The following is a 20,799-nucleotide window of genomic DNA, read 5'->3' as shown; positions in this document are numbered from 1 at the left end:
TTTCCTGGGGGGATGCAGGGGTACGCATATCCCTAAACATTTTGTGAATCTTTGTAGTTTTGTCCATTTACAGTATTTATTTTTTCCCTACTTGAACTAAAAAATGGTGATTTTCTTGAGTCAAAATGAGAGTAAAGGTAAAGGGACCCCTGACCATTAGGTCCAGTCGTGGTCGACTCTGGGGTTGCGGCGCTCATCCCGCTTTATTGGCCGAGGGAGCCGGCGTACAGCTTCCAGGTCATGTGGCCAGCATGACTAAGCCGCTTCTGGCGAACCAGAGCAGTGAACGGAAACACCATTTACCTTCCTGCTGGAGCGGTACCTATTTATCTACTTGCACCTTGATGTGCTTTTGAACTGCTAGGTTGGCAGGAGCAGGGACCGAGCAACGGGAGCTCACCTAGTCGCGGGGATTCGAACCACCAACCTTCTGATCGGCAAATCCTAGGCTCTGTGGTTTAACCCACAGCGCCACCCACGTCCCTCAAAATGAGAGTACCCCTAAACATTTTTTTTAAGCACTGGGGGCCTGCACTAATGGCTGTTGCATTCCACTACAAATACAGTTGCTCAGACCAGGCTTCTCCTATTAACGAACAGGCATAATTATCCAAAACATAGGCAGCAAAATATAATGTTTATTTCAGCAGAACGTGTCTTCATGTTCAAAGTACCAGATTCTGGAGCCAAAGAACGAAGATGTTCTTGCAAGAAGCATCCAATTGTGTTGGGCTGGTTGTTGTTGGGATCAGAATACTGGGGAAAGTGGCAAGTCAGTTTTTACTGTTCTTTCAGAATAGCAATACCTTTTGAACAGCTAGTTGTTTTAAAATATTGCAAGAGAACAGTTTGCTTCTCTTTGGCCCATAAATACAATGCCGGATAATACTAGTGTAATTGAACATTTTGAACATTGGTTAACTGGGAGATGGCCATACGTTTAGTGATGTGTCTCCACCACACAGGGCATTTTGTGTGCTTGGAAAAGACACCTTAATTATAATGTGTATGCATATTAAATCAGATTATCATGGTGATTAATAATAACAGCAATACTAAACATGATAAGTGGGCACGTAGATTGTAACTGTTACTGGTCGCGGACCAGAATGTCTGATGGTCAGAGCACTTTATTTAAAGCATATAATGAAGTATAATGACACAACAATTGGTTCAGAGGGGTTAACTACATCCATAGCACATAGTTGGTGGAGCTAATTCCTGTTTTGTTGTGGACACATGTCTTTAGCCATGGATGACACACAAAGTCTTAATTACCTACATTCCCCGCTTGCAAGGAGGTATAACCTTGCAGACCTTCTAATTAATTATCCACACACTTTCCCAGAGTCCATTTGCATTTAGACAAAAGACCTCCTGATTACATTTGTTGACATGGGCTAGAATAGCAAAAGGGATGTATGAAGGATCCCAGCTTCCAATGGTCAGTTGCTACAGGGTTTATCTCAGAATGGGGAGCAGATTTCATCCTTGCCATCAGCTATTGGAAAGAATTTCTCCCAGGAGAAAAATCCTCTGAGTGGTACCATGTGTAGAGATGGATTTGATTCCTGGCAGTCCAGAGGCACAACCACATTTGAGCCAGGCAGGTAGTAATCTGGTTGTCACTGTCTGAGGCCAAGGCAGACCGGAGAGCAGGTTGAAAGCTACGTGATTGTAGTTTCATGTTTCCTCAGATTTTCCACACCGAGGAACAAGGGGTGGTTAACTGTGGACCTCCAGATGTTAACCACAGGTTGGCCATCCCACCCTTAAAAGGTAAAGGGACCACTGACCATTAGGTCCAGTCGTGGCCGACTCTGGGGTTGCGGCGCTCATCTCGCTTTATTGCCCTAAGGGAGCCGGCGTACAGCTTCTGGGTCATGTGGCCAGCATGACTAAGCTGCTTCTGGCAAATCAGAGCAGCGCACGAAAACGCCGTATACCTTCCCACCGGAGCGATACCTATTTATCTACTTGCACCTGGACGTGCTTTCAAACTGCTAGGTTGGCAGGAGCTGGGACCAAACAACGGGAGCTCACCCCGTCGTGGGAATTCGAACCGCCGACCTAGGCTCTGTGGTTTAACCCACAGCACCACCCGCATCCCTGTATCTTTAAAATCACTGTGGCCCCTTGTGTTACCACAATTGCTGAATCAGGATAGATAGATAAAACTTTATTCGCATTAGCCAATGGTCATAGCAACCATAAAACATTACAGATGTGCGAGGCCTTTATTAGGCTGTACCAGGAGTTTCTTTTGGCTCTCTGTCTTTTCCATTTAATTAGTTGTTTGTACTTCCATCTAAGAGAAACGTATGCAGTAAATAAGAGAGGCAACCTGGAGGTCCTATATCTATGGTAAGCTCTCTGCAGGTGTCCCTTTGCCTGTCTGCACTCAGAGTCAAACCAGGTGGCAAATTCCGTTAACCTTTTTGGGGCAGCATTTTGGATCACGGTTGTTAAGTGTAGTTGCTGAATCAGGACCTTTTGCTGAGCATTGGTGGTACCCAAGTCTCGTGGCCGCCAGCAGGCAGCTGCTGCTGCTTCTTCTTCTGCCCCAATATTACAGTGAATATGTTTGTGGATGGGAAGCCTTGAAGCCTGCCTTTAAGATGCATTTAGCGAGTGTGTGTGGCAGCTGCTTTTGGGATGGAGGCCATTGTTTATACAGTAATTCCTCGCCTAATGAGGCAGCTGCTTACAGATGAAGTATATTGATTTGTATCTCCCCCCCCCCCCACGAACTCACTACCCACCTCTCCATTTTATTTTCACAACATCCTTGTTAGGCGAGTCAGGCTGAGAGACGGTAACTCTGATGTTACCTGGCCCGCTTCTGGGTGGCCTGTTTATTGAGCGTTCATCCTGATTCGTTTGCGGGGAGGTTAGACGCTGCTGCATCAAAGCATGTATTGCCGCACACTTTTTTTTGGTGCCTTTCCCCAGTTACTTTCCTTATTGCGAAAAGCCGGATCTTTGGGGGGTGGTTCATTGTGAAAGACTTTCCAGTTGGAGAGAACTGCCGAGCCTGAATTTGCTGGGATGTGATGGAGGGCGGGCAGCGGTAGATTGAGTGGACGAGACGGATAGCGGGTCCAACAGTCAAGAAGGCAGTTACTGAATGTGCTGTAGGGAAATGAGGGGCAGATGAGGCTTGTCAACCTGGGAAGGTACCATAGCCCATCTAGGAGAAGGAAAGCCTTCACTGCCTTGTAGCTGTTGTCATTTGTGAGAAAAGCTTTGTGTGATGGCCTGGGACTCTGGCTCAGGCTCGGACTCGGAACCAGAGGAGTTTCAGTCCGCACCAGATCCTTTGCCTCAGGCATCATCTGAACCAAGTCTGGGGCCTGATCCTGAAGAGTCCCAGTCTGCCAGGTTCCCCTGCAACAAGCACCAGCTGGGCCGAGTCAGGGGCCTGAGCCTGCCCTGGCTCCAGATGTAGGGATTACCTCGTTGCCTTCAGCTGGGCCATCGCTCACAGCTGCTCCACTACCAGTTGGGTCAGAGGAGGCTGAGGCGGCCCCTGGGTCTAGTAACCCACTGACGTCTCCCAAGCTGCAGAGACTAAGGTCTGAGAGAAGGAGAGACCTGAGTACTCGCAGGAGGAGTGCTCACCTTCGGGCGAGACAGGGAGGTGAGTCGCCGGGGGATCAGGACCGGCCATTACCCTGACAAAGATAAAAGGCTGTCAGACCCCGCCCCAGGTTGCAGGAGCAACATTGCTGTATGCTAGATCCTGCACCTGTCCTTGCCTGGTTTCCTAACTTGTGTCCTGCCTTGGCCCTGTCAGACTGACTCCTGGCAGAACCTTCAGATTCTGGACTGGACCTGGACCGCGTTTCATGGGTTACCCCTGGGCCCAGCACACTTTGGGAGCAAACTCTGAGGGACAGTCAGTACCCACTGCTTTGTGTGACAACTTCAGGAGAAAAAAAAGCTAAGGAGTAAAGTCTACACAAATCTGGAGTGGAGTCCCTAAGGCGGTTGGATGGTGCCTCGTGTGCCTCCTTCCGGCAATCAAGCTGGTGCCAAACGTCTTGCTCTGCTTTCCTTTGGACCACATCAGAGAGGCCAAGAGGAGGGTCTTGTCTGGGCATCTCAGGACCTCCATACACACTGCCCAGGCTTGCACCCCAGAGAGGTCGCTTGGGTGCCTCAAACACAGCACAAACAATATGGAATGGAATCAGCACCAGCCTGGAAGGATTCCCAGATCAAGAATTGATTTGAATCTTTAACCTGGCCCTTCTCAGGAGCCCCAACACTGTAGCCCAGCAAGGATCAAAAATACAGTGGTGCCTCGCAAGACGAAAAGAATCCGTTCTGCGATTCTCTTCGTCTAGTGGTTTTTTTTGTCTTGCAAAGCAAGCCCATTGACGGCTTAGCGGATTAGCGCTATTAGCGGCTTAGCGGCTTTTAGCGGCTTATCGGGCTAGCTGATAAGCGGCTTAGAAAAAGGGGGGGAGGGGAAAAAACCCGCAAGACATTTTCGTCTTGTGAAGCAAGCCCATAGGAAATTCGTTTTGTGAAGCACCTCCAAAACGGAAAACTCTTTCGTCTAGCGAGTTTTCCGTCTTGCGAGGCATTCGTCTTGCGGGGCACCACTGTAATAATAATAATAATAATAATAATAATAATAATAATAATATATTTATACCCCGCCCATCTGGCTGGGTTTCCCCAGCCACTCTGGGCGGCTTCCAACAAAAGATTTAAAATACAGTGGACACTTGGGTTGCGATTCGGCGCATCTGCACATGCACAATTTAGCGCATCTGTGCATGCGCGACCGCCGAAACCCGGAAGTAACCCGTTCCGGTACTTCTGGGTTTCGGCAGTCCGCAACCCGAAAAAACACAACCTGAAGCATGTGTAACCCGAGGTATGACTGTACATTAAAACATCAGTCATTCAAAGCTTCCCTAAGCAGGGCTGCCTTCAGATGTCTTCTAAACGTCAGGTAGTTGTTTATCTTTTTGACATCTGGTGGGAGGGTGTTCCACAGGGAGGGTGCCACTACCAAGAAGGCCCTCTGCCTGGTTCCCTGTAACTTCGCTTCTCGCAGTGAAGGAACCGCCAGAAGGCCCTCCCCTTGCTGCTGGACTCCGGCTGTCATCATCCCTGATCGTGTTGGTGGGGGTTGGGGTCCAGCTACAGCTGGGGGGCGGGCTGCATTCACGATGGCACCGGCAGACATAGAAGACTGCGTTTTCCAGAGAAGGTGGAGAGCGATGGCGGGTTCTGGAATCTGCTTATCCTTGATGCAGCCTCCTCTGAGGGTAGGAGCTGGCGATTTATGACGTCGATCCCTCACCGGCTGCCGCGGTGCCTCTCAAGTTGGAGAGTTAGGGAAGGGTTGCAAGATGCTGTTGGTTCCCGTTATTGACCAAAGGAGGGGGGGGGCTGGCGTGGGAGGATCCGGGAGAGCTTTGTTCACTTGCCTGCAGCCAGCAAAGCAAGTTTCCTGTGGCAGGAAACCCCAAGCGCTGCAAGTGCACTGGGAAGAGAATTAGCCAGGGAAGGTTTATTTCACATGATTCCTTTTCCGGCTTGGGGAAAGAAAGAAAGCAAAGAACCTAAATAACTCCAGAGCTGAACTGATGTCATTTGTTTCTTTTCCACCCGTCACGCAAAGTAAGAAAGAGAAGGGTGGGAGTGACCCCAGCCATTGTGATTCCATGTTAAAAGGAAAATACAAAACAGGCAAGATGGCCTTTTTTTACTATTTATCTCTGGATAAAGGAATTAGCGTTATGTCGGAAGCAGAGAGGGTGGGCAGCTGTATATTATAAATATTAAGATTCGCCTTTTAATATAGACCCATCAATGTACACAGTGATTCACAGAGTTTCCATGCACACGAAAAAGTCTGGTTCCAGAAACCTTACAGTTTGATGGCGGAAGAGGCGATCAGGGCAGGGTTGGCATATTTCAAAAAGTAAAATTCATTTTTTTTAGGAAACCACCAAAATTATTGAGCTTTTTGGGGGAGACCAACCCCAAAAATAGTGATTTTGAGCTTTTGTAGCCATTTTTACACCTGAAAACCAGAACATAAGGGAAAGAAGGAAGGAAGGAAAGAAGGAAGGAAGGAAAGAAGGAAGGAAGGAAAGAAAGAAGTGAACGGAGAGAAAGTGGGGGGAGGAGAGTCAACAATAACAAGCCACAAATACGACAAAATGACCATTATATACTGCATATTGAGGCTTGGCTATTTCTGTTATCAGTAGAGACTTGTCTGTGTGGGAAAGCTAAATAGGTGCTGGACTTGCTGTTCTGTCTTCTGCTGGGAATATTTCTGATAGGCTGGAGATGAGTACAAGGAAGAGTTTAGCAGGGCAGGCCACGTTATAGATCAAGGCCCAAAAGACCTGATCAATAGGCACTTTTCTGCTGCAAGAAATAAGACAATCACTAGGGGGCATTGCTGTGTCATAAGGACCGTTTCCTCTTTCAACATTTCCCCCCCCCGCCCCCCCCCCCAAACAACACTTATTTGCAGAGGGTCTGTTTTTGGTGGCGAGAGAAAGCACTGCAGGTATGGAGGAAAACAGCCCAGGCTTCCGCTGAATAATTGCTGGTTTTGTATTTCCAAACAAGATTCGCTTGGTTCTCTGCCTCAAAATACCTCTGCTTCACCCACTTACAGTGGTACCTCGGGTTACATACGCTTCAGGTTACAGACTCCGCTAACCCAGAAATATTACCTCAGGTTAAGAACTTTGCTTGAGGATGAGAACAGAAATCGTGCTCTGTAAAAAAAGGCACTGTAAAAAAAGAAAATAAGTATTGTTTATGAGAAATAATAGGAGTAAGGAGGAAAAATGGCAATACGAAAGAAGGGAATGTGTATTAAAGGTGTAACTACGGATGATTGTCAGAGACGTTGAAGGAAGTCAAAAAATAACTATGATTTGTTGTATGCGGGATTGAACGAAGAATTGGAGGGAAATTTATAAAATGTATAATAATAAAAGGAAACCACCAAGTAAAAAAAAAGAAAAAAGAGAGAGAACAGAAATCGTGCTCTGGCGGCGCAGCAGCAGCGGGAGGCCCCATTAGCTAAAGTGGTGCTTCAGGTTAAGAACAGTTTCAGGTTAAGAACGGACCTCCGGAACGAATTAAGTACTTAACCCAAGGTACCACTGTATGGATCTGGGTTAGCGCAAGGCGCAGCACCAACGCAAGCAATCAGCAAGAACTTCTTAAATCCAAACCTGTGCCTGAAATCTTGGATTGCTGCTGGCAGTCAGTTTGGACAATTCTGAGCTAGATGGACCCAGCAGCCTGACTCAGGCTGGGCACATACATTACCGCTTCCTCTGGCTCCAGCACGCGCTCTCGCCGCTGGTGTTTGAAGCCAAATGCGCATGGTGTTAGCCGTGAGGGTGTACATTTCAAGCAGCCACTGCCCATGCGCAGAGGACAGCTTCAGTGAGTTTGGCGCAGGGAAACGCATTGGGTAATGGGCATTGGGCGAAGGGCTCTCCACCGCCTCTTTGATGTGAACAGCCGCGTAAAAAAGCTACTTTAAATGTGGGAGGGAGGAGGAAAATGCCCCTTCTGCCTCGAATGTGCACATAGCCTCAGTAGAAACCCATTTCCTATGTCCCTATAACAATTGACCCACCCACAGCGAGTGGGTCTGCTTCCTCCCTTTCCCCTATGGGGCTCAGACTCCCATCAGACTCCCAGGAGGTTAGATTGGCCTCAACCAGGGCCAGGGCCTTTTCAGCTCTGGCCCCGGCCTGGTAGAACGCCTTACCGCAGGAGATCAGGGCCGTGTGGGATTTGACCTCTTTCCGCAGGGCCTGCAAGATGGAGCTGTTGTGCCTGGCCTTTGGGCTAGACTCAGTCTAACACCCCCCTCTCATTTTTTTTTTTTAATGGAACCCCTAATATGGGATTTTGTATATAAAATTTCCCTCGGCTCTTTTGCTGGCCCATGTAGGACCAGCATGGATAGTTGCCCCTGGTGAATATTTGACGTTTTCTCCCCTTATGGCTTTGATCTATGGGCTACCACTAAAACGAGGCTGCATTTTAAGCTGCATTTTAAACGGTATTCAAACTTATATTTTAACCAACTGTTTGTTTGGTTTTTGGTGTTTAATATTTTTACTGTATTTATATTCGGTGTTAATCTCCCTGAGCCTGGTCTTGGCTGGGGAGTGCAGGATATAAATAAAAATTTATTTCTTTATTTATCTCCTGTTCTTCAACCCGGTGCTCTATGTATAAACAAGGCACAGTAGGAGGCAGCTCTTGGGGTGGGTCTGTCCTTGTTTTATGTCCTGTCTGCTTGTCAATAGTGTCTCTTTCTTCCTTAGTGGGTCTTGAACCCTCCTGGCCAGGGAGCTATGTGGGCAGGGTGTTGCGTCGGTTTCTCCTTGTTTCCCAAACGTGTGCTGTGCTCCAGAGTGGTGACTGTCAGGAGCAGAGCAGAATTCGAACCCTTGCCTGCAGAACTTTGAGCAGTGGGTTCTTTGCTGGCTGCGGGTGATGTTTTGGGAACAGTGTGTGTGTTAAGGCCATGTCCCCTTTGTGAATTCAGTTGCTCTGTCTTTCCACGTGCAAGTGACATATGAGCTTCAGCACCACCCCTGACTACAGTGGTACCTTGGTTCTCAAACGTCTTGGTACCCAAACAACTTGGAACCCAAACACTGCAAACCAGGAAGTAAGTGTTCCAATTTGCAAACTTTTTTCGGAAGCTGAACGTGCTCCATTTTGAGTACCACACTTCCGTTTTGAGTGCCATGCTTCCATTTTGAGTGTTACGCTGAGGTCTGTCTGTTTTTGCTATTTATTTTGCGTTTTTGTTTTTGCGGCTCTTTTTTCTTTTTTTTTGTGACTGTGTGTAACCAAGTTCAGCTGCTGATTGATTGATTGATTGTGTGACTGCAGTACAGTGGAGCCTCAGGTTACGTTGCCTCCGGCTTACGTCACCCTCAGCTTGCAACTGGCGCAAACCCGGAAGTACGGGAACGGATTTATTTCCGGGTTCGCACCATTTGCGCACGTGCAGAAGCGCTAAATCACACCATGCACATGCACAGACGCGACACTTTGGGTTGCGTCGTTTTCTGGTTGCGGCAGATCCCTGCCGTAACCTGAGGTTCCACTGTACATTATTTACTGCTTTCATTTTATGGATCAATGGTCGCATTAGATAGTAAAATTCATGTTAAATAGCTACATTAGGGGTTGTTTTTGAAAGTCTGGAACGGATTAATCCATTTTGCATTACTTTCTATGGGAAAGCGCGCCTTGGTTTTGGAATACCTTGGTTTTGGAACGGTCTTCCGGAATGGATTAAGTTTGAGAACCAAGGTACCACTGTAGTGTGGTACAGCGGTGATTCTGGAGAGACTGTGATTTTTACTCTGTCTTGGGATTTCCCGTGTTGTGCGCACTTTCCTCTCCCCTCCAGAGCGCTTGTCTTCAGAGCAAAGCAGTGGCATAACTCTCTCTCACCAGTGACACAAATGTTCTGTTTAGCATGCAGCCTGAAGAAGTGTTCAGTGTAAGTCAAAAGCTTGCTTGCTCTATCAAAAACTTTGGTTGTTCCTAAGAAGAGGATATCAAAGATCTGAGTTCCAGAATCAGATATTAGCAGACCTGCCTGCCCTGTGCTGTTCTTGGCTATAAAAATATTGGCATCAGACTGGAAGCAATGTTCTGTTCTTTGGGATTGGGGAGTGACCTGTGGGAGTACATGGTTTCTGATTCTCTGTTCCCCTGCATTCTTTCACAATAGCAATGTGCTGGCGTGTGAAATGTGCAGTGCAGCAGGAACCACAGAGGTTTTCTATATAACTTGTTCCATATCCAGAAGAACCTAAATATGCTTTAAATTTTTTAAAAATTAATATTCTATTATTACACTTTTTTAAAGCCAAAATCCTTATACAAGCTTGCTTGTCAAGTTGAAGTTGCTTAAGATCCTAGCCTGTACTTGTTTGTATAATATACAATACTTCAGAAAGGTCTTAGATTTTTACAACTCCAAAAGATTCATTATTTTGAAAGGAAATATAAGCTATATAGGGACACGGGTGGCTCTGTGGGTTAAACCACAGAGCCTAGGACTTGCTGATCAGAAGGTCGGCGGTTCGAATCCCCACGACGGGGTGAGCTCCCGTTGCTCGGTCCCTGCTCCTGCCCACCTAACAGTTCGAAAGCAAGTCAAAGTACAAGTAGATAAATAGGTACTGCTCCGGCGGGAAGGTAAACGGCATTTCTGTGCGCTGCTCCGGTTTGCCAGAAGCGGCTTAGTCATGCTGGCCACATGACCTGGAAGCTGTACGCCGGCTCCCTCGGCCAGTAAAGCGAGATGAGCGCCGCAACCCCAGAGTCGGCCACGACTAGACCTAATGGTCAGTGATCCCTTTACCTTAAAAGCTATATATCCATGCACGTTCCAAGTAATGGATTTCATAAAACCCCCAAATAATTTCCCGACTTACTTTCTGCTCAATTCTGTTAGCTTTTCAGACCAGCCAGCCCCATTTTTCCCTCTGAGCATGTTACCCAGCCACACACAAAGGTTTTCATTTCCCCCGTTCTTCTCCCCTCCTCATCCCAGGAGCTTCAGCCATGGAGAGTAGGGGTTTTGTTGCAGATCCTGGAGAGATCAAGGTAGTAACTGGAGAAAATGCATTTTTTGAACCAAGAGCAACAGACTGAAGCTGGCAGGTAATTAAGGGTCTGTGGACTACATTTCAGTTGACATTGCAAGGTAGGATAGCTCAGTAGCAGCAGCATGTTGCAAAATATTGCAGGGAGTTTGGCAGGGCATTCTGTGGACCATTTTTTTTTGGGGGGGGGGCGCAGGCTGCTAATGGATCAGAACTGAGAAAGGGATCATGATGCTGAACTGAAATTAAATGATAGATTGAACTCCCTCCTGAGGGGTAACTGCCTTTAAAAGTGTGGCGTGTTTTCTCTCTTACAGGTGTATGCAGCCCTACCTGGCACCTGAGCTTTGGAATTTCTGCATGCAAGGCAGATGTTCTGCCTCCGAGATGCAGCTTTTCCCCAAGCTGTTGCTTCCGAGCTAAAAACAGCACCATTCATTTTTTTTTTAAATAAAATTTTTATTGATTTCCAAATTTTTAACATACACAAAAACAACATAAAAAGCAAACACAAAAAGTCATATTTTCTTTACCTTATTTCCATAAACCTCTTTTCCCGGACTTCCCCATACCTTCCCCTTTTTGCATCCTTAATTTTAAACAATTGTTCAGCAACCCTTCTTAGCCAATTAAATATAAATTCATTCTCCTTTTCAATTCCACCCTAAAATCAAACACAGTTTACCGCTGCAATTCTACATCTTCCTTTCCCTCAGCATTTTAGCACTCCTCAATTTTATAATAATTCTTGAGATACGTCTTAAACTTCTTCCAGTCTTCTTCCACAGTCTCTTTCTCTTGGTCGCGGATTCTGCCGGTCATTTCTGCCAAAAACAGCACCATTCATAACATGCTTTAATACATTCACAGCCATATCTGGTAGCTGAGCCAAAAGATAGGCTTGCCCTGAAATTTATCTGATTAACTGATCAATACGTCTTCTTAAAATTGCATCGCAGCCCTAGTAAGAATTACCGAGCACAAGAAGTTCTTTGAATCCTTGAGCTGCGTTGTATAAATGCTTAGTGATAATTTTTTTTTTTAATTAAAAAAATAACTGTATGCCCATGGTGTTGTTAATTCGAGTCAGCTTGGAAGCTTGCTTTTTTCCTAGGAAGGTGGCAAGATGGAAATGGGCAGAGAGATGATTCTTTTTTCTCGGCAGCTTTGTGGTTTTGGTTAGATCGAGATGTAGTGATAGCCGAAACTCTCTCCCTCCCTCCCTCTCTCGGCAACACACTTTACTGTGCAACAATCTGCTGTTGTAAGAATGTGGTAGGAACAGCAACCATATGGCCCTTGTTATACCAGTTCTTTTGAAATAAATGGCAGGTCTTTGTGAAAGGGGTCAGACAACCACTAGATGGAGCGAGAGGCTCAGGGCGGTCACTCTGGGGATGCTTTGGGGCCCTTTGGCTCATGCTCTCTGCTTCTACCTGCAGGGCAGGGAGCCAGGAATGTGCGGAATCTGATCTCATCCCAGGCTAAGACAAACACAGGGCAGCAGTACTGAGAGCTGGGCTGTACCACTCTCTGGGACAGAGGGGTGGGAGGGGGCAGGGAGGCGGGACTGAGCTAGAGGAGGGGGTGCTCAGGAGTTTGAGGAATGAAAAGGTGTCTGGATTCACAAGAGAGTGTTCCAGGTGGTGAAGATTATGTGCATATCTCACAAGCCTGTCAACATGCCTGACGTTTTATTATGTTTTTACAGGTGCTGGAAGCTGCTCAGAGTGGCTGGGGAAACCCAGCCAGATGGGCGGGGTAGAAATAATAAAATTATTACTAATTATTGTTACGTTACCCACTGATTTATGGTCCATTGGTGCGTGGCCTAAGGTGAAGGGAGGGCTTTTATCTCAAGGCACCGAGTTCAAATCCCACCATTGCCATATATGGCTGGGAAAGGCCTCTGTCTCAGAAATTGCAGGGGGGGCGCTGTTGCCAGTGGTCTGACGCAGGTGGCGCTGTGGGTTAATCCACAGAGCCTAGGGCTTGCCGATCAGAAGGTCAGCAGTTCAAATCCCTGCAACGGGGCGCACCCGTTGCTCGGTCGCTGCTCCTGCAAACCTAGCAGTTCGAAAGCACATCAAAGTGCAAGTAGATAAATAGGTACCGCTCCGGCGGGAAGGTAAACGGCGTTTCCGTGTGCTGTTCTGGTTCGCCAGAAGCGGCTTAGTCATGCTGGCCACATGACCCGGAAGCTGTATGCCGGCTCCCTCGGCCAATAAAGCGAGACGAGTGCCGCAACCCCAGAGTCAGTCATGACAGGACCTAATGGTCAGGGGTCCCTTGGTGCTTGGCCTAAGGTGAAGGGAGGGCTTTTATCTCAAGGCACTGAGTTCAAATCCCACGGTTGCCATATATGGCTGGGAAAGACCCCTGTCTCGGAAATCGCGGGGGGGGGGGGGGGACACTGTTGCCAATGGTCTGACACAGGTGGTGTTGTGGGTTAAACCACAGAGCCTAGGACTTGCCAATCAGAAGGTCGGCGGTTCGAATCCCCGCGACGGGGTGAGCTCCCGTTGCTTGGTCTCTGCTCCTGCAAACCTAGCATTTCGAAAGCACGTCAAAGTGCAAGCAGATAAATAGGTACCGCTCTGGCGGGAAGGTAAACGGCGTTTCCGTGCACTGCTCTGGTTTGCCAGAAGTGGCTTAGTCATGCTGGCCACATGACCTGGAAGCTGTACGCCGGCTCCCTCGGCCAATAAAGTGAGATGAGCGCCGCGACCCCAGAGTCGGCCACGACTAGACCTAATGGTCAGGGGTCCCTTTACCTTTACCCACTGATTTATGGTCGATTGGTGCTTGGCCTTGTTGAATGGTTACTTTAAATGTAAAGGTTCATCATTGTTCCACCTAATGTGTATGTCTTTAAGGGGCCAGAGCAAGGGCCAGAGCAAGATAACGATACCCAGCTTTACAGCTGTGAAACATAGCAGGTGCTGCTGAGTTGCATTGATTAAGGTGTGTCAGCATTTGCATGGAGTATATAAGGAGCAGCACCTAGCTCTACCATTACCCTGGGGGTTGGGTTGGTGGTTGGGTCTGGTTTGTTGTTGATGTATTTAGTGTATAAGGAGTTTTTGGTTTTTTTTGTAATTAAAACCTTGTTTAAGTTATTTTTGAGTCCCTTTCTTTTTAATGCATGGTCTCCCCAGCAAGCTCTCTGCAGCGCTACCATACTGCAAATAGACAACAGGCCTAAGGTGAAGGGAGGGCTTTTATCTCAAGGCACCGAGTTCAAATCCCACCATTGCCATATATGGCTGGGAAAGACCCCTGTCTCGGAAATTGGGGGGTGGGGGGCTGTTGCCGATGGTCTGAATTGGTATAAGGCAGATTCCCACATTCCTTTGCTACATGCTGATGCCACGTTTATGGTATCATTTTAAAATCTGTGTACATGGCCAGGTCCCTACATGCAGCAGAAAGAAGTGGTAGAGTCCCAAGCAGGCGAACCTACCTTACAGGGGTGTTGTGAGGATACAAAGGAAGCCGGAGGGGGGAGGGGAGGGCAGGATTTATGAACTGCTTGGCAGGATGCGAAGCTGATAAATAGGTATAATGGATTGCATCACCGTGAGGGCGGCATTTTAAGCATAATTCTCTTGGTATACAAATGAATCTACCTTGCAAGCAAGTAGCACAACAGAGAGAAAGCTAGGCTGCAACCTCTACCCTTATTTGATGCCATTATTTCTGCAGGATTTTAAAGAAATGCATCAGCAGCAGTCATTCCTGGAGTTCTTCTGGCCTCCAGGAATGGTGCAGCCCATTCCATTGCCACCTCCGTTCTTGCCCACGAGTAGACCAGGCCCGCAATGTCCAGAACCAAGTGGTAGAATTCTGGACTGGAGTTCTTCAGACTGCAGTGTGGGATGTGGGTGTTCCCCACCCCCCACCCCCCGTTTTTCAGCACTTTCCTGTGCTAAAAACAGCAAGACACAGCTCCATAAATACTGTACAGCAAACCTCAGTATTTCCCTGTTTTGTTGGCAGCTTTAAAGCTTCTTGTTCATCTGGGAGAACAGTGAACAACGCATCCCCCCCACCTCTGGTCTGCAATGGTCCAGTCCAGAATTCTACCTGTTGGTTCATCCCGCAAAATATGTTAAAGGGCTCTCACCTCCCCATGTTTCCTCCTTGAATCCAAATGGGTAGCACAACAGCATGCAGGAAGCTACAAACCAGGGAAAGCTACAACAACCTCATTTGGAGGTTTAAGCTGATGAAATCAGGAACTTTTCCCCCTCCAGGAATTATTCCTCAATGCAATGGTTGCAGGAGCATCTCTGAAAACAGACATTAAATCAGTCCTTGGAATTGATCTGTGAACTCGGATTTTGCACAGTGTGAGCTAAACAATGGCTAGGGTTGGGCAGTGGGGGTGCTGTGTGTGTGTGTGTGTGTGTGTGTGTGCGTGTTTAAGGGTTTTGGGAAGAGTGTTTTTACTTGGCTTTTACATTCATTACTAAACCAGAAGCAAAGAAAAAGAAAAGCAAAAATATCCAGGAAATCAAAGATAACCCATCAAGCTCACAAAAAACAATGGCAGAAACTTTACAACCTACTTCCACCACCCTCTACACCAGGCTTAAATAAATCTGCCCCACGGGGCAGTAAAGAGAAAGGCAGATGTGTGTGTTATAACACTGTGTGTTACTTCACTGTACAGTGGTACCTCTGGTTACGTACTTAATTCGTTCCAGAGGTCCGTTCTTAACCTGAAACTGTTCTTAACCTGAAGCACCACTTTAGTTAATGGGGCCTCTCGCCGCCGTTGCACGATTTCTGTTCTCATCCCGAAGCAAAGTTCTTAACCCAAGGTACTATTTCTGGGTTAGTGGAGTGTATGTAACCTGAAGTGTATGTAACCCGAGGTACCACTGTATATCCGCTGCCTGTTTGCCCATATGTGTTTTGTGCCTCCATCCTGTTGGAAAGGATGAACTGCCTTGGGTTGTGTTTACTATGCAGAGGTGGCAACTAGTTCCTTTCAGCTGTTGGACTACAACTCTCCTCAACTGCTGCCAGTATGGGCAGTGGTCAGGGATGATGGGAATTGTAGTCCATCAACATCTGGCGGACACCATGTCCACCACACCCCCTCCAACCAGATAATTGAGCATGGAGTATGTGTCCCATCCCCGGTCCCCATTCCCTGTGTAGGTGGTGGCCCCTCTGCTGCCCCCTCCTGGTGGGGGAGAGGCACCTTAGTTGTGGTTGGCTAGTTGTCCTTCACCCCTTCATTGATCACTGCCTTGCTGTGGTGAAGGGGCTTGAATAACTCAGAGAAGCTATGAGCTATGCCGTGCAGGGCCACCCAAGATGGACAGGTCATAGTGAAAAGTTTGGACCAAACGTGATCCACCTGGAGCAGGAACCGGCAAGCCACTCCAGTATCCCTGCCAAGAAAACTCCATGGACAAAGACAACAGGCATATAAAAGTTATGACGCTGGAAGATGAGCCCCTCAGGTCGGAAGGCGTCCAACATGCTACTGGGGAAGAGCGGAGGGCAAGTACAAGTAGATTCAGAGCTGATGAAGCGGCTGGGCCAAAGCTGAAAGGACGCTCAGTTGCGGATATGCCTGGAAGCGAAAGGAAAGTCCAATGCTGTAAAGAAAATTATTGCATAGGAACCTGGAATGTAAGAACCATGAACCTGGGTAAGTTGGAGGTGGTCAAAAATGAGATGGCAAGAATAAATATTGACATCCTGGGCATCAGGGAACTAAAATGGACGGGAATGGGTGAATTCAGTTCAGATGACCATCACATCTACTACTGTGGGCAAGAATCCCGTAAAAGAAATGGAGTGGCCCTCATAGTCATCAGAAGACAGGAGTGCCTGGCGTGCTCTGGTCCATCGGGTCACAAAGAGTCGGACACAACAACAACAAGAGTTGTCCTTCAAGGGTGCTTCTGAGCACGTGAAGAGCGCCGGCCACCCGCACACCCATGCCCATCTGGGGTGAAAGAAAGAAGAAGGGTTCTCCCTCCCAAAAGATCTACCTACCCCCCCCCTTTTCCCTCTTTCCCAAAATCCCCTCCCCCACTGGCCTGCCCGCCTCTGCGCTTGGCCAGCCCGCGGCCAGGCGAGGGTTAACAGGTGTGGCCCCTCCCCCTCCCCGGCTGCCTTTGGCGGCGCCTTCTTCTCCTCCGCAGGCAGTTCGGGTTCGGCCAGCGCTGCCGCCCTTGGCCCGTTTGGGGGAGCGCCGGCCTCTTCCCCAGCTCGCCCCCGACCAGCCAAGGAAGGAGCGAGGTGAGGGCGCGCGTCGCGGGGGAGGCGCCCACTTAGAGTCGCCCAAAGTTCGGGCAAGTTTGCAAAAGTTTTTTTTTGGGGAGGGGGGTGGGAAGCGACGGGGCAGGAGGGCGATCCCAGCCGTTTCCGGGGGGGGTCAGGGATCCTAACCCCCCCCCCCAAGACATCTCTCGGGATGGAAGCTCCTGGTTAAAGCCCCACGTTTCCTTTTTCTGCTTTGTTTCCTGATTTCTAAGCTGCCGGGCGGGGTTGGCGGCGCAGGGGGAGCCTGAGTTGGGGGCGAAGGGGCACGAGGTGGGGGGCGCGCCTTGGAAACTTTGGAGAAGTTGCGGGTGTTTCCCACGAAGGTGCCGCTTCCAGGTGGGAGAGCGGAGAGAGAGGGGTCGGCGCCGGAGGAGAAAGAGCGCGCTCGGATTTGCTCCGAGCTGAGCACGGGACGAGGGTCCTTCCTTGAACCTTAAAAGTATTTGGCTTTGGAAGGAATTGGCCGCACCTTTCTGTCCTTAGAAAACACAGCAGGAAGACTTGGGGGAAGGGGATGCTTCAGTCCTGTGCGCATTATTCCCCCAGTGAAGTCCCACTGAACTCAGTGGATCAGAGTTCCGAGTAGACGCGTGTCTTTTGCAGCAGTGGATCAGAGTTCCGAGTAGACGCGTGTCTTTTGCAGCAGTGGATCAGAGTTCCGAGTTGACGCGTGTCTTTTGCAGAAGTGGATCAGAGTTCCGAGTAGACGCGTGTCTTTTGCAGAAGTGGATCAGAGTTCCGAGTAGACACGTGTCTTTTGCAGCAGTGGATCAGAGTTCCGAGTAGACGCGTGTCTTTTGCAGCAGTGGATCAGAGTTCCGAGTAGACACGTGTCTTTTACAACAGGCTTTCTCAGAATGGGTGTGGGAGAGAAACCCAGGCAGATGGGATTATTATTTAAAACAAGGCTGGAAATATCCCCGATGCCTGATCACCGAGGCATTTGAAATGTAATGATGGCACTGCTTCTCTTCCAAACACTAATTACTTTGTTGTACATTAATTTTATGTATAGACTTGGCACAGCTTTGTGGCTGTAAGAGACTAACTATGAATCAAAAGTCCTGGGTTTGAATCATGCATGCCTTTGCCATCAACTCACCAGGTGGCAAGCTGCTCTCTCCCAGCTCCAGCCCCCACTTTTGCAGTATAGAGCTAGAATCATAGAACTGTAGAGTTGGAAGGGACCACAAAGATCATTTAGTCCAACCCCCGCAATGCAGGAATCTTTCGCCCAACGCAAAACGACCCTGAGATTAAGTCTCATGCTCTACCAACTGAGCTATCTGTGAGTAATAATGATGCTCAACTACTTTACAAAGTCGCTGTAAATATCACAAGGGTTTTTCAGCATGCAGAAACGCTACATAAATGCCCGGGATAACTACTGTGCTTCTGTACAATTCTGAGGTCGGACACTAGCCATCCCATTACACAGGTGAGGAAAACTGAGGGTAAGTGAGGTCCCGGTTTGTTCCAGACCCACTGAATGAGTTATTGGCTTAAACAGGGACTTGAACCCCAGGTTCATTGCCAACCCAATATGACCCAGTGAAGAGAAACAAAGTACTGTACGTGATTTGGTCTTCTTACCACATGAGAAACACTGTAGTGTAGGTGGTTAGAGTGTCAGGCTAAGATTGGGGAGACCCAGGTTCAAGTTCTCCCTCAGCCATTAAGCCTTGAGCGAACAATTGAGCTGGCTAAAGTAAGGAGGGCTGTGGAATATAGAGGAAAAATGTGAAATAGTTCTTCATTTCTGGCATTACTGGGACCTAAGACTGCTTAGAAATCTCCTTCTTTAGCTTGAAATCCTCTTTCTCTGTAATGTGTGGTGGAGCTTGATTGTGGCTCCGATTGTGGCACCCGTGCTCAGAGGCGCTCTGTCTGCTTTGTGTGTTCAGGGGTGAGCCCAGGTATTGAAAAAGAGTCCTGGGGCTGAGTCCTGGCTCAAAAACAGCTGTGACTGGAAGCCAGGATTCCTGGATGGTATATTTTGCTCTCGGAGGTGATTCCAGGGTGGAAATTAATGCTTTTGGAGGCAAGATCTAGGGGGGAGGGGTTGCAGGAAATTGCTACCTTGCTGACTCTGGAAGATAGGTTTTGGCCTGCCCATTTTGACTCTTGTCTGGGGATTAGGTGAACCTTTGCCTCAGGCAGCCAGCCAAGATGACGTGACCAGGTGTTGCAAGGATTTCCGGGGAAGGGCTCCACCTGCTGAACTCTGCCCATGCATCACAATCCCAGCTCATAAAATGCTGGGTTCCCTCCCTCCCTCCCTCCCCCTCCCCCTCTTTCTCTTTATTTTTCCTGTCCTCCTCCTCAAACCTACCTGAATTTACCCTCCAGCTACTGTTCTTCTGGTCTCAACCTTGATTTGCTCTTTTGTTTCGAGAATAAGCCAGGGGTAAGAGTTTCAGAACCCTGCAGGCCTGGGTTCACCCCCTCCCTTTGGCTTTCTCCGTTTCTGCCATATGTAAAACAGGAATGATAGCAGCTTTTACGGGACCGTAAACAAGGATGAATTGGATTGGGGAAAGCCATACAGTCACCCAAGTGAGAAAATACCGGTAAATTCCAACCCTATGGAAGCATCTCTACCCCCATCATTCTGCCTGGACACTGAGGTCCAGTGCCGAGGGCCTTCTGGCGGTTCCCTTGCTTTGAGAAGTGAGGTTACAGGGAACCAGGCAGAGGGCCTTCTCGGTAGTGGCACCCGCCCTGTGGAATGTCCTCCCACCAGATGTCAAAGAGAAAAACAACTACCAGACTTTTAGAAGACATCTGAAGGAAGCCCTATTTAGGGAAGCTTCTAATCTTTAGTAGACATTAAATAGACAGTGTTTAATGTTTTAATATTTTGTGGGAAGCCACCCAGAGTGGCTGGGGAAACCCAGCCAGATGGGCAGGGTATAAATTATTATTATTATTATTATTATTATTATTATTATTATTACTGTGCCCCCTTTAGCACAGCATAGTTCAAGGCTGTTTATATTCTATGCCCCTGCATCATGTGTGCAGAGGGCCTGGTGCTTCAACCACAGGCTGGTAAAGGTAAAGGGACCCCTGGCCATTAGGTCCAGTCGCGGACAACTCTGGGGTTGCGGCGCTCATCTCGCTTTACTGGCCGAGGGAGCCGGCGTACAGCTTCCAGGTCATGTGGCCAGCAGGACTAAGCCGCTTCTGGCGAACCAGAGCAGCGCACGGAAACGCCGTTTACCTTCCCACCGGAGCGGTACCTATTTATCTACTTGCACTTTTTGGCATGCTTTCGAACTGCTAGGTGGGCAGGAGCAGGGACTGAGCAATGGGAGCTCACCCCGTCGTGGGGATTCAAACCGCCGACCTTCTGATCAGCAAGCCCCAAATGCCCCTATTCCAGCCGTACATGAGAAAGTCAGAGTCTTGAGCAGAGCAAAAAAGCGTGTTTTCATAGGGTCATTGGAAGCTGCCTCATATCTGAGTCACATTGATCGGTCCATGTGACTCAGTATTCTTGATACTGATGGGTAGCGACTCTAGCGATTTGAATCTTTCCCAGCCCTACCCAGAGATGCCAGGGTTTGAACCAGGACCATTTGCACACCAAGTGTGCCTGCTCTGCCCCTGAGCTAATGCTCCCTCTGCTGCAGGATAGACGACTTTGTGGGTGGAGGGAGTCTCAGGTAAGGAGAGGGGAGGGGTCCACTAATGTGCTCTTTCTCAAAGCACCACAAAGCTCTGGATCAGGGGTAGGCAACCTAAGGCCCATGGGCCGGATGCAGCCCAATCGCCTTCTCAATCCAGTCCGGGAATCAGCATGTTTTTACATGAGTTGAATGTGTTCTTTTATTTAAAATGCATCTGTGTTATTTGTGGGGCA

At 48.3% G+C, this 20,799-nt stretch overlaps 1 protein-coding gene across 9 annotated transcripts in view; it reads left to right on the top strand.

Annotated features, from left to right (window-relative positions):
• Nucleotides 1-20,799, top strand: part of CCDC120 (coiled-coil domain containing 120) — a 43,737-nt gene that overhangs the window by 6,195 nt on the left and 16,743 nt on the right. For 4 of the 9 annotated variants that reach the window (XM_079960077.1, XM_079960085.1, XM_079960084.1 and 1 more), the window contains exon 1: nucleotides 16,774-16,910. The exons of 2 other annotated variants lie outside the window; for them this stretch is intronic. The gene's annotated coding sequence lies outside the window, so the exon portion shown is untranslated. Of the gene's footprint in view, nucleotides 1-16,773; nucleotides 16,964-17,246; nucleotides 17,885-19,885; nucleotides 20,603-20,799 lie in introns of those variants that run through there. 3 more of the 9 variants (XM_079960080.1, XM_079960082.1, XM_079960081.1) reach the window with 3 other exon arrangements.

The sequence above is a fragment of the Podarcis cretensis genome (assembly GCF_951804945.1).
Source record: "Podarcis cretensis genome assembly, chromosome: 17".
In the NCBI taxonomy this organism is placed as follows: Eukaryota; Metazoa; Chordata; class Lepidosauria; order Squamata; family Lacertidae; genus Podarcis; species Podarcis cretensis.
Note: the sequence above shows the minus strand (reverse complement) of the source record. Positions and strands in the feature narration are given on the sequence as shown.